The following is a 19,341-nucleotide window of genomic DNA, read 5'->3' as shown; positions in this document are numbered from 1 at the left end:
CTGGACGGCTGTCCTTGCTGTCATGGCCACGGCACTGACGGCCTCTGCCACCTCCCTCCACAGGCGCTGGCTGAGGTGTGGTGTGCCCCTGCGGCCGTGTCCGGGGTACAGGGCCTCCCTCCTCTGCTCCTCTGCGTCCAAGAGCACCTCGATGTCCCGCTCCTGGAACCGCGGTGCTGCGCAGCGGGCGGCCATTTTGCCGGGTCTCTGGAGGGGGGGGCGTCTTTTATGATGCGACGTCACTGACGCCGCGTGCATCCGTGACGGGTGACGCCGTCGCGAATGGCGTCACGCCACTGCTAGACCATTCCCAGCCGGAGGATTCGCGACGTTCCAGGGGGTCCGACGCCGGAGTCATTCGCGCCGTTTTTGCCGCTGGGTTCGGGCCATCGTGCCGATTCACGGAGAATCCCGCCCCACATCTCTCGCACAGGTTCTGAAACAAGACATTCTCAATTTGATCGGGGGGGATTCTCATAGCCAACATGTAAGTCAACTCTGCCAATTCGGTGTCCTGACAAGTCACAAGATGACTACATGGGCTTCCGATGGAAATAGGAGGTAATACCTTCAATATCTGCCCCTGAATAAGTGATTGCCCCCCCAGAAATAAGGTGTAAATAGACTTTTGAGAGGGAAAATTCCTTTGGTCAGTAAAGAGCTTCTCAAGGTGGACTAATGGCCTAACACCTTGGTTAGCTCAAGAAGAATGAGAGTGCGTCCGTCTGTCCATCCATCCATCCATCCAATCCAGGACCAGTAAACCATTCTGAGGAGATTACGACTGCTGACCATGTGGATGAACATCCCGTTGCTTTCCCTATCCACTTTCCCCAGCTGGGACCAGTGCACTATTCTCACCTGTTTTTCCTGCCTATTTAACTGATGTATCATATCTAAACTGTTGTTTCTTTCCCAACTGCTTTATAAATCACCTATTAAATCACCCCTCTTTTAGGCTAATCTGTGGCTCCTGGGCCAAAATCTTACAAAACCATCCTTAAAGAGGAGGTGCATTTTGGCTGGGCTCAATGCTGGAAGTCATTCTAAGTTAGTTTGACCTGGTGAAGCCACAGGAATGGCACATTATGACAGAAGGCTTGCCCCAGGAGGTGCACAGGAGTAGGAAAACCTTTATCCACAGGTGACCAGGAAACCCTCTGGAAGCTGCAAAGGCATTAGACGCAGATAGCCATTATGGTCAATGCAAGCAGTGTGGCTCCAAGGACTTGGAGCGAGTGCCCACAAAGTTTAATGATCTCACACAAGTGGTAAGGTTAGAGAATACATCCCCAAATGCCATGGGCTGGATCCTCTGTTTGGCCGGCAGCACACTCAGACCTGTGGATTTCCCGAGGGCGCGTGGGTGCTCACAATGCGAAATCCCGGGCTGGATTCTCCGCACCCCGACGCCGAAACCGCGGTCGGCGCCGGAGCGGAGAATCCATTTCCGCACACGAAATCGGGACCGCCGCCGGTTCCCTGATTCTCCGGGCCCCCAAAAACCGACCGTCTGAAGTCCCAATGGCGTAGATCTAATGTGGTCCTGCCGGTTGGGATACTAGCGTGGTGGCTGTGGACTCAATCTGCGGCCGGCATGGTCGGGGGCGGGCCGATTGGAAGGCAGGGGATCCTTATACGGCACCGGGCTAATTTTGGGCGGGCGTTCATGGTCGGACGCGCGGCCAATCTGGGGGACTATTTGGAAGGTCCAGCTCTGCGGTCTGAGTCCGCCATGGAGTATGGCGTCACCTTTGGAGGGCCCTTATCTGCAGCAAAAGCTGCAAGCTCCCTAATGGTTCCCTGCTAGCCCCCTGCAGGGCTATATGTGGCCCTTTCACGCCAGTTTTTCTGTCATGAAAGGCCACAGTTTTTACGGCGTGGGGACATAGTCCCAAAAACGGAGAATCCAGTCCCTCATTGGCCGGCTGGCGAGATGGAGGATCTGGGATGCGCCATACCAGAAAACGGGTGTGGCGGAATGGAGAATCCTGCCCCAGATCTTCAACTGAAGCACAATCCTCACACACTGATTAATTCCCCACTCCCCCATCATTATGATGAAGGCTTCACATTCATAGCTTCACCCCATTTTCACACACTTAGCACTGCTGCAAGTCTCATCTCCACAACTCATTGCTTGCACACACTGCCAGCTATTCAACCAAGACAGGCACATTAATCAAACAAATTGCACAACATGCACTGACACACTTCCCTCTCTCCTGCAGAACAAAGTGGTACAAACGGGCAGCATCTAACTAGAGGGGGACAGGCACTGATGCATGTCCTCATGCCGATGGAGGAGGTTACGCAGACTATGATTGGAGTGGCCATGACTAAGGCTGTGGCCAGTGGCGGGGCTGGAAACATAGAAGCTGGTGATTTAGAACATAGAACATAGAACGATACAGCGCAGTACAGGCCCTTCGGCCCACGATGTTGCACCGAAACAAAAGCCATCTAACCTACACTATGCCATTATCATCCATATGTCATCCATTTGTTCATACCTAATCCTCACATTGCACTTCCCTCCATCCCACAATCTCTGTTGATTCACAAACTCCAGATGATCTGAGGATGCAACTCTTGCTCTCCTTGTCGCCCACAGTGTCAGCCATGGTTCAGTTGGTCACCTCGCCTCTGAACGAGGTGGGTTGTGGGTTCAAGTCTCATTACAACAATCAATTGGGATAAATTTTTGAGTTCATAGAATTTACAGTGCAGAAAGAGGCCATTCGGCCCATCAGGTCTGCACCGGCCCTTGGAAGGAGCACCCCACTTAAGCCCACACCTCCGCCCTATCCCCGTAACCCAGTAACACCGAACCTTTTTGGACACTAAGGGCAATTTAGCATGGCCAATCCACCTAACCTGCACAGCTTTAGACTGTGGGAGGAAAACGATGCTCCCAGAGGAAACCCACGCACACACGGGGAGAACGTGCAGACTCCGCATAGACCGTGGTCCAAGCCGGGAGTTGAACCTGGAACCCTGGCGCTGTGAAGCAATAGTGCTGGCCACTGTGCTGACATTCAAGTGCAGTGATGAGGGCGTCGGAGTTGCTGTCTTGAGGATGTGGTGTTAGATCTAGGCCGTATCTGCCCTCTCCAATGTATAAGATCCCATGACGCTATTTTCACGTTTTTACTGGGCAGCCTTCCCATGTGGTATATGGACCTTTTGTCACTGGTAGAATACCTGCGGCAGTGGGATGAGGCCCTCAAGTGGCTATCAATTGGCGCTTTATTGTCCTTGACCTTCCCCACCCTCACTTAATCAGGAGAAATTGGGTTGGTAGATCCACCTTCTACCCTCTCTCCTGATTCTAACCTCACCTCCATCTCAAAGACATTCCTGAGGGGGAAATTAGATTCCACCCACTATGAGTGAGAACTTATTTGATCCATATTTTTTATAATTTCCAGGTCCTCCATCATTTAAAACATTAACTCGTCAGAGAGGGTGATTTCCAAATGATACTTGCCTATTTCCACAGAATGGTTGAGTGTCAGAGGAGGTTTGAATTGGTACTCATGCTGCTGGTGCCTTGCAAACCTCCATGCGTGCAAACCGTCCATTAAATAATGGGAAAAGGTCAAGGCATCTTCAGTATCACTTTGTAAAACCGATTTTCTTTGCAGGTATGTCATATAAATTGTATTTCTAACTTTTAAGATGTTTTATTTCTCTCTGTCAATTGTCATTGTCCTCACCCCAACTGCTCCACTGCCCTGCTACTCTGTTCCTTAGCCACTGGTTCTGTTCCTTCTCCATGGCCACTGTCTCAGGCTAAACCACGTGGTTCACATGTGCAGTAACTCATTTGACTTTGAGTTGTGCCTCTGATACCGTAGCTTCTCCATCACAAAACAACCTACTTCTAATTCTGTAACGTTGCCATCATTGCCCGTGCCAAGCCTATTTCCCGCCGAAACCCTCATCCATTTTGTTATCTCCAGACGTGACTATTTCATCACTCTCCCTGTCAGCCTTCCATCTTCTACCCTTCCTAAACTGGATCTCATGCAAAACTTTGCTGTCCAGACTCTAACTTACATCAAGTTCTGTTCATCCCACACCCTTGTCTCATTGATCTTCATTGGCTCCCAGTCCAGTAACACATTAATTTGAAGATAATCTTCAACTCATAACCCTCCATAATCTCACCCCTCCTTAACTCTGTAATCTCTTCCAGCCCACAAACATCCATGATCTCTGCATTCCTCCAACTCCAGTCTCTTGTGTCTCCGCCACTTCCTTCATTCTACAATTAAAGGCTCTGACTTCAACCATCTAGGCCTTAAACTTTACAATTTCCGCCCTAAGGCTCACTATCTATCTGCCTTCAAGTCGGCCCTTAAAATCTACCTTTTACATTCGCCGTTTTAGGCACCATTCCCAATAATTCCTTCTTTGAAATACTGTCAATTCTAGTTCGATTTCATTCCTGTGAAGCACATTGGAACACAAATTCTTGTTAATTTTGAATTGCCTTATGCCCCACCCCCAGTTAGCTGCTCCTTAACTGCAGAAATGGTTATGACCCAACTCTGAAATGTCCTTATCAGATTTCCATTTCTTCCACTACCAGCAGGCCCAAAGCTGTTCCTTTCATCAGCCGTTTTAGCGAGTCCTGCTTCCAACATAACCACCATAGGGCAACTTTGCTCTCATCCCCTCCCACAGCTAATTCTTCGAATATGAAATGAAAATGAAAATCGCTTATTGTCACAAGTAGGCTTCAAATGAAGTTACTGTGAAAAGCCCCTAGTCGCCACATTCCGGCGCCTGTTCGGGGAGGCTGGTACGGGAAAATACAAGTATAAATACAAGAATATATGTTATTTATAACATTGAATTATGTTAACATATATGTGAATGGTTTGGGTGCCAACCCGAATATTAGGACCCCCTGCCCAACATTGTTCTAATTTCCCCTGCCAGCCTCTTACCCTCCCCAACTCCATTCTGACCCACTTTGCCTTTGGGCACAACCTATGCCGTCCCAACTTCCTCCCGTAACCTACACACCAATTATTCTTGAACCTGTATCCGAGGGTGCAAACCCTTCCAGAATACTTCAAGTAACTTTTTTAAAAATAAAATAATTGTACCACAAAAGGAGGAAGGAAATAAATCTTGGGGCAAAAACAGACTCTTTAATGCTTTAAAACTTTAGTCCTTCCATATACCACGTGCAATCACTCATTCTTTTAGAGTGAAAGCATTTCTGGAAAGGCCAGCATTTGTTACCCATCCGTAATTGCCCTTGAAGAGGGCAATACAATTAATCATGGGCTCATAATCATTTCCTGATAAATATCTCTGCAAAGTTTCACCCCATCTCCATTTAAAGATGTTTCTAATGGAACTCCAGAATATCTAATCTTCCTTCATTATTCATTCTTGACCCCAGGTCGCTCTCTGTGTGTCTGCACATTCTCCCCGTGTCTGCGTGGGTCTCACCCCCACAACCCAAAGATGTGCAGGGTCGGTGGATTGGCCATGCTAAGTTGCCCCTTAATTGGAATTTTAAAAAGAAATTCATCCTTGACTGTTTTCTGCCATTTCAATAGATTCAGCATATATGAAACCATTGTGTTCTGTAGAAAATTCATACATCTGTGTCTGTATTTTACTGTATAATCCTCCATTAATTCTTCCTTGAGTTCTTTATTAAAGAAGCCATCCCCTATGGACAAGCCCTCCGTATACATAGGATCCGTTCAGACGAGGAGGAGCGTAACAGACATCTACAGATGCCGAAAGATGCCCTCGTACGAACGGGATATGGCGCTCGACTCATCGATCGACAGTTCCAATGCGCCACAGCAAAAAACCGCACCGACCTCCTCAGAAGCCAAACACGGGACACAACCAACAGAGTAACCTTCATCGTCCAGTACTTCCCTGGAGTGGAGAAACTACAAAATCTTCTTTGCAGTCTTCAACACGTCATCGATGAAGATGAACATATTGCCAAGGCCATCCCCACACCCCCCACTATTTGCCTTCAAACAACCGTGCAACCTCAAACAGACCATTATTTGCAGCAAACTACCCAGCCTTCAAGAGACCATGACACTACACGCCATGGCAACCTTTGCAAGCTGTGTCAGATCATCGACATGGGTACCACCATTACACGTGAGAACACCCATCGGGTACATGGTACATACTCGGCCAACGTTGTCTATCTCATATGCTGCAGGAAAGATGCATGGTGCATCGGCGAGACCATGCAGTTGCTGTGACAACGGATGTACGGACATCGCACGACAATCAACAGGCAGGAATGTCCCCTTCCAGTCGGGGAACACTTCAGCAGTCAAGAACATTCAGCCTCTGATCTTCGGGTAGGTGTTCTCCAAGACAGCGACAACGCAGAATCGCCGAGCAGAAACTGATGATAACCAAGTTCCGCACACTTGAGTATGGCCTCAACCAGGACCTTGGATTCATGTCTTGTTACATTCACCCCCCACCGTCTGGCTTTGGCTTGTGAAATCCTACCAACTGTCCTGGCTTGTGACAATTCACACCTCTTTAACCTGTGATTATCCCTCTCTCCAGTCGCTCCATCTTAATTACCTGCAAAGACTCGCATTCAAAGTATCGTCTTGCATCATTGACTTTGTCTATATATGTGTTTCTGGAACCCAACTCTTCATTCACCTGAGGAAGGAGCTGCACTCCAAAAGCTAGTGATTCGAAAAAAACCTGGTGGACTTTAACCTGGTGTTGTAAGACTTCTTACTGTGCCCACCCCAGTCCAACACCAGCACCTCTACATCTTTATTAAAGATGCTCAGTCACCACAAAATATGTGAGAGTATATGTCACATATGCGTAACAAAAGTAGAAAATGCTGGGCAATCCCAGCAGGCCTGGCAGCATCTGTGGAGAGAGAATGGAGCTAACGTTTCGAGTCTGGATGACTCTTTGTCAAAGCTTGAGAGAACATACGCATAACTTTGGGAAGAAAATCATTCTAACCTCAAGATTTTCCTGAGACTTACACAGGTCATGCTCTTATTCTCTAGTTCTGTTTTTACACTCCCAAGTTAATGGGGAGATGGTGGTTTAGTGTGTTGTGGTATTGTCACTAGACTAGTGACCCAGAGACCCAAAGTAATGTTCTGGGGACCTGGGTTCAAATCCCACCACAGCAGATGGTGAAATTTGAATTAAAAGTCTAATGATTACCATAAAACCATTGTCATAAAAACCCATCTAGTTCACTAATGTTCTTTAAGGAAGGAAATCTTCCACCTTTACCTGGTCTGGCCTAATTATGACTCCAGACCCACAGCAATGTGGTTGATTCTTAAATGGCCTAGAAAACCACTTAGTTCAAGGCTAATTAGGGATGGGCAAAAAATGCTGTCCCAGACAGCGATGCCCACATCTCCATGAATAAAAACAATTAAATAACTAATATCTACATTATTCAGATTAAAACCTGTATCAAGAGGGTTTCAAATGAAGTCAAACAGGAGAACTACAAGACTTGTATTGATAACTGCTTTTTCTTCATAGCTAGTCCCTTGGTTTCAAGGATGACTTGCTTCCACTCTGTTTCGATGGGTTTGGCGAAGTCCAATGTGCAATTGGCAGACTGCCACACGTAGGTGGTAGTGCTTTGAGGGTTGGGTAGATGACTTGTTGGGAGGTTTGTGCGCTCTCTGATACCATGACTGTACCTCTGCACATTCCTGACAAAATCTCTCAATGTTTTGGTGCCTTCGCACCTTCTCCATTTTGATTGGTCATAAGTCGGGGACTCCCTTGAACTGGCAGGAATGCTTGACCTCTTCCAGGATGCTTTGGGGACAGGCCTAAAGCATTTCCATTGCTGGGAGTCTCCTGCCATGACTGAGTAGAACAGTTGCTTTGGTAGTCTAATCTCATGCATACTGTTGATACCTGCTGACCAGTGGGGATGGTGTTGAGTGATTAGCATTTCAATGCTGGGACAGTTGGCTTGGGAGAGGGCACGCTGTTGGACCTCCTTTCTTGCCGCTCTCACCATGAGCAACAAATCAACAATAAATCTAGTCTGATGAGGAGAAAAGGAAGGAATCTCTCAATGATATTTAAATTGAATGAGAAATTTAAAAATGATTAAGAATCTTTAACTGTTATGATAATTAGTTTATAGCCCACCCAAAATGGATTGCTTCCTCTCCAAACTTCCACTCTCCAAAGTTTTTGAACATGCTATTTCTCCCCTAAAGCTCTCCGCCTTCTTCAAATCTCACTTCCCTTTAAGACCCTCTTTAAAACTTACCTCTTTGACCAAGCTTTTAGTCACCACTCCAAATAGCTTCTTATTTGGCCTGGTGTTCATTTTTCTCTCATTACACTTTTGTAAAATACCGTGGGACTTCGACATGCTAAAGATGCTAAATTATGGTAGTGGTTTCTGTATATAAGAACGGTGAATGTAATTTGGAGAAACAACCTATTAATCATAAATTGCTTTGAAATTTTCTCGAAGTGTGATAAAGTGCAAAGTAAATCTATTAAAATTTTTCTTCAAGACAATACAAGGAAGGTTTATAAGAAACATCCTTGAAATATATATTACATGAAGCTGAAACATTATATTCGAAAAAAACATTCTTTTAATTCTTGTTACATCTGTCAAGTTTCATCAACTCAGCAACTGTTCAGAAATTTCATGAATCCCCCCCTAAACCACAGATAATATTATAAAGTTCAAGCAGCCTATCCAACTAAAATCTATTTGTTAGATAAATATTGCACTTCAGCAGAAATAATATGCAACAGTAAGAGATATGAAAAGAAGTGGCTATGTTTGAAAGAAAGTGCCAAAATTAAAAATAGACCCAGGAACTGCATCCATTTTGTGATACAGAATGCACCAAGTTATTTTAAAATATTGTTTATTTCTTAGTAAATATATATATACTTTGTATGAATGTTTTTTCACAAAATGTATATCTTCTTTTGAGAAAACATACCAGAACTCATTTCTAGTGTCATGAATCTGCCTAGCAACAGCAGGAGACAAAATTAACAAAACATAATTGGATGCGAGATATCCAGCAATAGACAGCAGTAGACAGTATTCAAAAGGCCCTATTGATATGTGTCTCTCCCAATAACAAGATTAGAAGGCTATTTAGATAACAATCAGCTGTGAATAGCTTATGAGGAGAAACAGCCCATAGACATTTGGGAAGGTCCATAAGGTATATATATGTTAATGTATAGTCAAAGAGGTTGATGGGGGCAGATAGCCAAATACACAGAAAAATAATCAAAGAGAAATAAAAGTATAATTAGCTTGACGATCAGAAGCCAAGGAGGCAATTAATATCTAGCAGTCTCTATCTAGCTCTATCTAGCAGTATATAAAACAAAAAAGAGTGGCTAAGGTAAATATTGGTCCTTTAGAGGATGAGAAGGGAGATTTAATAATGGGAGATGAGGAAATGGCTGACAAACTGAACAAGTTTTTTGGGTCGGTCTTCACAGTGCAAGACACAAATAACATGCCAGTAACTGATGGAAATGAGGCTATGACAGGTGAGGACCTTGAAAGGATTGTTATCACCAAGGAGGTAGTGATGGGCAAGCTAATGGGGCTAAAGGTAGACAAGTCTCCTGGCCCTGATGGAATGCATCCCAGTGTGCTAAAAGAGATGGCTAGGGAAATTGCAAATGCACTAGTGATAATTTACCAAAATTCACTAGACTCTGGGGTGGTCCCGGCGGACTGGAAATTAGCAAACGTGACACCACTGTTTAAAAAAGGAGGTAGGCAGAAAGCGGGTAATTATAGGCCAGTGAGCTTAACTTCGGTAGTAGGGAAGATGCTGGAATCTATCATCAAGGAAGAAATAGCAAGGCATCTGGATGGAAATTGTCCCACTGGGCAGACGCAGCATGGGTTCATAAAGGGCAGGTCGTGCCTAACTAATTTAGTGGAATTGTTTGAGGACATTACCAGTACAGTAGATAACGAGGAGCCAATGGATGTGGTATATCTGGATTTCCAGAAAGCCTTTGACAAGGTGCCACACAGAAGGTTGCTGCATAAGATAAAGATGCATGGCATTAAGGGGAATGCAGTAGCATGGATAGAGGATTGGTTAATTAATAGAAAGCAAAGAGTGGGGATTAATGGGTGTTTCTCTGGTTGGCAATCAGTAGCTAGTGGTGTCCCTCAGGGATCAGTGTTGGGCCCACAACTGTTCACAATTTAAATAGATGATTTGGAGTGGGGGACCAAGGGCAATGTGTCCACGTTTGCAGACGACACTAAGATAAGTGGTAAAGCAAAAAGTGCAGAGGATACTGGAAGTCTGCAGAGGGATTTGCATAGGCTAAGTGAATGGGCTAGGGTCTGGCAGATGGAATACAATGTTAACAAATGTGAGGTTATCCATTTTGGTAGGAATAACAGCAAAAGGGATTATTATTTAAATGATACAATATTAAAACATGCTGCTGTGCAGAGAGACCTGGGTGTGCTAGTGCATGAGTCACAAAAAGTTGGTTTACAGGTGCAACAGGTGATTAAGAAGGCAAATGGAATGTTGTCCTTCATTGCTAGAGGGATGGAGTTTAAGACTGGGAAGGTTATGCTGCAATTGTATAAGGTGTTAGTGAGGCCACACCTGGAGTATTGTGTTCAGTTTTGGTCAACTTACTTGAGAAAGGACATACTGGCACTGGAGGGTGTGCAGAGGAGATTCACTAGGTTAATCCCAGATCTGAAGGGGTTGGATTACGAGGAGAGGTTGAGTAGACTGGGACTGTACTCGTTGGACTTTAGAAGGATGAGGGGAGATCTTATAGAAACATATAAAATTATGAAGGGAATAGATGGGATAGATACGGGCAGGTTGTTTCCACTGGTGGGTGAAAGCAGAACTAGGGGGCATATCCTCAAAATAAGGGGAAGTAGATTTAGGACTGAGTTTAGGAGGAATTTCTTCACCCAAAGGGTTGTGAATCTATGGAATTCCTTGCCCAGTGAAGCAGTAGAGGCTCCTTCATTAAATGTTTTTAAGATAAAGATAGATCGTTTTTTGAAGAATAAAGGGATTAAGGGTTATGGTGTTCGGGCCGGAAAGTGGAGCTGAGTCCACAAAAGATCAGCCATGATCTCATTGAATGGCGGAGCAGGCTCGAGGGGCCAGATGGCCTACTCCTGCTTCTAGTTCTTATGTTCTTATGTTCTTATGTTCTTATGTCTCAGAAAGCAAGTTTCCCGCCACCAAGACAGAAAGCTCGTTTTTCCAGCTAGCAGCCCAGAGATCAAGTTTACATGAGGCAAGTATCTGAGTCTTATAGCTATGGCAGTGTAGAAAACCTTTATAATGGCAGTTTTAATATCTTCGCTGGTCCAGGAAAATACATTTCCCAGACTTGAGCATCATCCCAGTATTGTGCAGGAACTATAAGCTGATTATTTAATTTGAATGTTGTTTGGATAAACGGAGAAGTCTCACTGAGTTCAGGTATCGAAGATATATTATGGAACTAGGGTATGTTCCATATAACCGGTATGTGGGTGTTTAGTAATTCATACAACTTAATTGCATGAGAGTAGAGTTGTCCTGTTCACTGTATTTGTCTTTTCTGTACTTTAATAAATAGTCTTTAACAATTGTTACACAATGACTGGGCTGTTTAATCTCACTAGGGTTTCACGTGTCTCCTCACACCAGATCAAAACTATATACCTCCACAAACCAATGCTCCAAGTTGGGATACCCTCGCAGATAACATCAGCGTGCTTCCTGACACTGGTAAATGTTGTAAGACAACTTTGAGGTTATTCACACTTGTCACAGCTCATTGACTGGAGTGGGGTCAGGAGAGATATGGTGGAGAGCAGTGGAAGTGTAAGCTTGATTCCTGTTCTGTGCTGGCTCAGCTGCTTTATGGCACTCCTGTGGCTAATATGTAATAATTGTCCTCAGCGCCTCAGGGCTAACGAAGGGGTGAAACAGAAAAGAAATTGCCTGGTTGCTATCCAGTGAGACCTACTGAAAATATAGGCTAGAACAGGAATGGGCTGAGCAGTGATGCTCTTACAAATTGGGCACAGTAAGAAGTCTTACAACACCAGGTTAAAGTCCAACATGTTAATTTGGAATCACGAGCTTTTGGAGTGTAGCTCCTTCACTCACCTGATCCGAAAGCTTGTGATTCCAAATAAACCTGTTGGACTTTAACCTGGTGTTGTAAGACTTCGTACTGTGCCCACCCCAGTCCAACGCCAGCATCTCCACATCTTAAAAATGTAAATATCTACCTGAATTCACCCTGGATGCAGGTATGTAATGGGCCACTTTAGTGAGCTCTGAAGAAGTCATATATAGACTCTGTTTCTCACTTCACATATGCTGCCAGACCTGCTGAGTTTTCCCAGCATTTTCTGTTTTATTTCACTTTAGTAAGGTATCAGAGAGCTGCTGGCACCCATGAACCTGTAAACCAACTTGAAGAAAAAGAAAGAGAGAAACACAGAGACAATAAAATAAGTGACATTCCTCAAAAAGCTCTATCAGTTTTGGCAAGTAAGGTTGAAAAATATTTCATTTTTTGGGACAATTTTGAAGTATAACTATGATTCATTAAAGTCAAGTAGATATGGTCTAAGATATATTCTTATTGTCATTAATAGTTGACTTTGATGCCTTTTTATGCTATTCTCTGTACAGACAATAAGGTGCTAGAGGCAAAATTAAGACTTTTATTTTAAAAATATATTTGTGGTTTCAATAAAGTACATCAATACAAATATTCCACTGTGAATATACTGAATGGTAACTTTAATGAAATTAACATATTTGGGCAGAAATCCATCATCAGACTAACTCATGGAGCTGTCAACAATATGAAAAATCCAATTTAAAGAAAGAATGATTGAAAGTGCTAAAAATCTAAAGCTACAAGCTATTAGCTTTGTTGATCATGCAATTTTAGAATTGTGCTTTTTAAAATTTTCTATTGACAAATCTGTTCTGTTGTGATGATGTGTCACTCAGTTAGTAACTTGTCTCCTGTACTCACATTTACGCACAGAACAAAAAATAATTTTGAAGTGATTCATTTTATATGCCGAGCTTTTAGATGTTTCTGTGAGACACAATGAGGTCCTATCAAATTTCAAGAATGGTTCCCGCCATCTTTCTAGAATTGTCATCAAATGTGCATATATATTTTAAAAATCTGTATAGAGATTTTTAATTTGTGGGAATGCAGCCATTTTTAAATTAAATTTCTGAGAGAATAACAAAGATGATTGCTTCTATCATTGTCTCATTAACAAGGCTGTCATTTCCAGTCATAGGAAAAGGATTTAGAAGGCATGGCTGCCATTTCCAGTAGTGTGGAATAATAGCTTTGAGCCACAGCTGCCATTTCATGTACTGTGCAATAATATTTAAGTGGCGGATTCATGTAATGAAGAACGGGGCCTGCTTTGATTCACACTGTGAAGCTGTATGACTCTACTTTCTGCTGCAACCTACTTCCCTTTCTTTTCCAAATCATTACAGACTCTCACTACCATATGAGAAAATGCAAAATAAAATAAATCTTCCTACATCTAAGTCCTGAGGACATTTGCGTGTCACCCATGTTCACGTTTTCTTTTTATGTCAAGAAGCATGCACACATAGACAACGTCATGTGACACATGAAGTGATGGGGTGGGGGAGAGGGGGGGGGGGTCAGGTTTTGCAGTCTCTCGACATGAAATTCTCAACATTTCAGAACATTGGAAGGGTGTCCAGATTAGCTTTAAATAAATAATAAAACATACATAATAAAAAATACTGAAATGTCATTTATCCTGAAAATTCGTGAATCTACCAAACTATGTTAATCTTTAATTGTGCTATCATGACCGTTTGACATGAATGGTCATAGGCCTGATATGAAAGCCATTCAGTAAATCCTTTGCATTGATCTAGCATTTTATCATGCCTCAGAATATCCCAAACTTCATTACAATCAATGGATGCTTTTTCTAAGAGCAACAACTGTTGTTATTAATTGCTCCTGCCTTGGTGGCTGCACTTCTCGCTGTCAAAGCCCTAATTTTTAAAATTCTCTCCATACACCTTATCCCTCCTTTAAGACACTCCTTGATACCTGCCTCTTTGTTCAGGCTTTTGGTCACCCCTCCCCAACTAGTATCTCCTCATATGGTTTGATGTCAAATTTTGCTTCATAAAGATGGTATGAAGTTTTCAAAGGCACATTATTACATTAAAACCATTATGTAAATAAAAGTTGCTGCTGTTGTTATGAGCAGTAGAGTTTCATAAGCAGCAAAGTCACCAGATGATCTGTTTGTTTGATGGTGTTGGCGGGATCTGTTTGTTTGATGGTGTTGGCAGGTAGAAAACTATTGGTCAGGACATAACCTTGATGTTCAAATAGTGCCTATGGATATTTTACTTGCAGCAGACTGGGCTTAGGTTGAACTTCTTGTTCAAACAATAACAATTCCAACAATGCTGAAGCTGTTTGGTTGCAGCAAAAAGTCCGGCTAGATTATGTGCTTAAATTGAAGAATGGAGCTTGAACTTACAATGTCAGATGAGTCTGTCAGCTGAGCCAACCTGACGCTAAATGGTATTAACAATTCAAAGAATGGACAAAATGCTTTTAGGAGAAGCATTAACACCTCATTGCAACATTTGTTGTATAAAATTCAATTCACTGTATCCAACATATCTACTATGTTAGCTCCAGCAAGGGCCATTTTATTCCATATTGGCGTGTTTTTAATTGTAAATCTTCACATCAGCGATTATTAGCAGTTTCAGAATGGAGTTTTAACACGTAACTTAGAAGTAGGAAAAGACAGTTAAACATTTCTGTTTTCTATAACACTAGAATACAAGATCAGGGATGTACTTCTGAGGCTATATAAGGCTCTGGTCAGACCCCATTTGGAGTATTGTGAGCAGTTTTGGGCCCCGTATCTAAGGAAGGATGTGCTGGCCTTGGAAAGGGTTCAGAGGAGGTTCACAAGAATGATCCCTGGAATGAAAAGCTTGTTGTATGAGGAACGATTGAGGATTCTGCGTCTGTACTTGTTGGAGTTTAGAAGGATGAGGGGGGATCTTATTGAAACGTACAGGATACTGCGTGGCCTGGATAGAATGGACGTGGAGAGAATGTTTCCACTTGTTGGAAAAACGAGAAGCAGACGACACAATCTCAGACATAAGGGACGATCCTTTAAGACAGAGATGAGGAGGAATTTCTTCAGCCAGAGGGTGGTGAATCTGTGGAACTCTTTGCCGAGAAGGCTGAGGAGGCCAAATCACTGAGTGTTTTTAAAACAGTTAGATAGGTTTTTGATCAATAAGGAGATCAGGGGTTATGGGGAGAAGGCAGGAGAATGGGGGTGAGAAAAATATCAGCCATGATTGAATGGTGGGGCAGACTCGATGGGCCGAGTGGCCTGATTCTGCTTCTATGTCTTATGGTCTTATGGTGTTATGGTCTTATAAATCAAATGGAGAAAGAAGGGAAAAATGAAGTCTACATTTTTAAGATAACATCTACAACAATAACTTCCATTCATATGGTGCCTTCAAGGTAACCAAATGTTCCAATGTTATAAAGTAACATTTAAGCCACATTTAGACATAATTAAGTGAGGAAAATTTTAAGGGACATCTTACAGATGAAGAGAGAGGTGGGAGGCAGAGATCTTTAGGAAGAGAATTTTAGAGCTCCTAGGGCCTAAACAGCTGAAGGTACTACTGCCATTGAACCATAGAATACCTACAGTGCAGTAGGAGGCCATTCAGCCCATTGAATCTGCAACAACCCTCTGAAAGAGCACCCTAACTAGGCCCACTCCCCCACCTTAGCCCCATAATGCCACCTAACATACGGGTTAATTTTATCATGGCCAATCCACCTAACCTGCACATCTTTGGACTGTGGGAGGAAACTGGAGCTCCAGAAGGAAACCCACTCAGGCACAGAAAGTGCAAACTCGACACAGACAGTCACCCAAGGCCAGAATTGAACCCAGGTTCCTGGCATTGTGCCAATCACTGTGCCATCATGCCGCCATAGATGAGCAAATGAAATCAGGATGTTAAAGAAGTCTGGTTAGAGGAACAGAGATATCTCAGAGGGTTGTAGGACTGGAAATGTTTACAGAGAGCGGAAAGGACAGGCAAAGCTGTGGATGGATCTGAAAACATGGATGAGATTTCCCAGACTAGGAGCCAATATCAGTCAGCAATATGGGTGAAAGGGGCTTGATGTGAGTTTGGATATGGGTAGCAGAGTTTTCATAGGGCTGGTTTTTGGAGAGTGGAAAATGGGTGGTTGTCCAAGAGAAATGGTCACAGTCAGGGGTAACAAATACATGGATGAGCATTTCAGCTACAGCTCAGGATCGGAGACAGGCCATGTTACGATGGTACATCTTGGCAGGCTACATAATGATATGACTAAGTGATCAGAAGCTCATGTCAGGGTTAGATCTGTCGACATATTTTTTATTTTATAACTATGCTCATTAAAATAATTTTAAAAATAAGGTCTGATGTTATTTTTAAAAATAAATTTAGTGTACCCAATTCATTTTTTCAAAGGGGCAATTTAGCGTGGCCAATCCACCTAGCCTGCACATCTTGGGCATGTGGAGGCGAAACCCACGCAAACATGGGGAGAATATGCAAACTCCACAGGGACAGTGACCCAGAGCCGGGATCAAACCTGGGACCTCGGCCCCTGTTTGATGTTATTTTTACTGTACGAATTTTAAGTAACAGAATGAAACTTCTCTATTGGAGGGTAATATGAATGCAGCCTGCTCCTTGCTGATCTCAACTAGGGCAGATGGTGCAAGAGCTATTACTAGTCCCTTTCGTCTTAGCAGAGGAAGTGTGGTGGTGGCAGTATGGGGAATGGTCAGGGTTCTTGATGTAGTTACTCTCCCCTGACCCCTGCTGGAAAGCACTTATATGTGGATTTTGCCGAGGACAGTATAAATGCACTGTGAGGTCTTCCACAGTTGAGAAACCTATCAATATTCACTGTGTAGGCGTGCGAACAAAGAACAGCCACTTGTAATCATACCCAGGGAACCAATTCTTTTGGTTGAAAGGGCAGAATATAAAAACATTGTTATACTTCATTTGGAGTTATCAGTAATTGATGAAGCCTGATCTGATTTTATGCAAGAAAATTTAAATGAGTTCTGTAAATAAGAAATGATCAGTTTATATATAGTATGTACAATTTTGTTTTGGAAAGACATTTATGAATCAGTATATCAGCATTTTATCTCTGCAGTTAGCTTTATTTGGTATCTGATATATTTAGGCACATCATTAAAGAGACAGCTGTAAAGCATTCTTGGTTCTGAGAGGCTTGGCCATTGTTTCTAGCAGTACGGAGCAGGAGGGTTGATCCCAGTCCACCTTGCTAACCTGTGCCAGAACAGCTTTATAGGTGGGCTAGGGGGAGGTATGAAAAAGAAACTGTTCAGAATTTCCACTTGATATCTGCACAGCTGGAAGTTCAGTCTATGGAGGCAGAGGGAAGAAGGGGGAGAACATGACAAAGCGACATCACATCCAAATACCTTCCACTGCAACAGGGGTTTCTCGTCAACGGACCCAACGTTGCTGATGTCAAATGGCCCTTTAAAAAGTCAAAAGAAGTCTTGCAGCCCGCATTGGAACTGAAGACTGCGAGCATCGCAAGGGCAAAGCTTTGCTTCAGTTACAGAGCAGGACTGATTAAAGGCCTCCCCACATTACCATTGAAAATTAAGAATGCATGAAACGGGGTTCTACTTTCAGCCATTAACCCAACGGAAGGTAGAAAGCGCAGCAGACAGTGACAACGAGACAGCCAGCCAGCCACTCGGACTGGATGCTAACGGGTACCGGAGTCGCCTTAATCTCCACAGGAGATGAATTACTGGGAGACATGGAATCAGCGATTAATGCAATCTGCTAATAATGCCACCAAGCCGAATCCAGGGATCCATGTAAAAGAAAACAATGCAAAAATGGAAAACCACAATTAAAAGCCGGAGATCGAGTTACATGCACAGACACATTCCTCGCTTTTGTTTTTTAAAAAACAGATAAATAGCCGCTCGGGTGATGAATGGAGCATGATTTACCGTGCTAGACTGACAGTCAAACCGGGATCGAACGCTGTGCGATCCAGCCACTGGAAATGCGTGGAATCGGTTCCAAAGAGGAAAGTAATCCGGCGTGATTCAAACACAGCGACCAAGGAGAGAGAGAGAGATCGCTGAGTCACCAGCAGCTCAAATCTTTTAACATTCTCGCTGCGTTAGCGTCTGCATCTGCAGCACCGAAATGCTCCCAAAATAGCGCACCCTCCGAATTACTTGCTAGTGACGACTAGAGAAATCTGAGAAGGTCTTTAATATACATCGTGCAGTGTGGCGACAGGGTCGCTCGGGTCTACCGACGCCGACTGCTAAACAAGCAGAAAAAAACAAAGGTGTTAGGGTAAAAGCATGCAAATTCGCAAAATATGGCCACATCTTTCGAAGTGGCTGTCTTTTTTAAACCCACCAATTAAATCACGCCTTCGGTGTACCTAATGAGGTATCTGAAGATACATATCTGTTTTCTCTTCGAATTATTGATGGATTTGAATGAGAAATCTATTAACGCAGGATGCAATTTGAAAGATCCCAGCAAAGTATTCTGGACAGGAGAGCAGCCATTGGCTGTTTCTGCAGCTGTGCTTCCTGGAATGTCTGGATACCATCAAAATCATGTTATGGCTGCAAACTACCTTTCCCTTTTCCCCTCAGAACAAGTATAATGAGGCTCCATTATTAGGACTGTCCCTTTAATTAGCTAAAACGCACACAACCACATCTCCGGTATGCTCTAATACAAACATTTTCTGGCCAAATCTTAAGTGTGTTCCAGACATCAGAGATTGTAGCTGTAACTCATGATGTAATAGCAAGCCAATCAAAACACCGTCACGATCAGAATGAATTATCTGTTGATATCCTTCCTCCACCAATAGCGCAGCTGGGTTGTCTGTGTCTGAGGTGACAAGTACTGTCTACTCTGAGAACCGCATTCATGAGGAGGGTCGATTCTCAGTCCTGGACCTGTGATTATTTATCCTCTTCAGCAGACAGTGCCCCCATGAGAATTTGCACTTTGATCATATTAGCAGCAGACGCCTGGTGTAGTTTTCTTTCAATATTTTTTCTTGTTTGGATGGGGACAGAAAGGCTCATGTGAAACGCACTGTATCATTCCAGGCAGACACACTGAGATCTTTAAGGATCCTAGTTAC

This window comes from Scyliorhinus torazame, chromosome 5 (assembly GCF_047496885.1).
Source record: "Scyliorhinus torazame isolate Kashiwa2021f chromosome 5, sScyTor2.1, whole genome shotgun sequence".
NCBI classification, from domain to species: Eukaryota; Metazoa; Chordata; class Chondrichthyes; order Carcharhiniformes; family Scyliorhinidae; genus Scyliorhinus; species Scyliorhinus torazame.
This window is presented reverse-complemented; position numbering follows the sequence as displayed.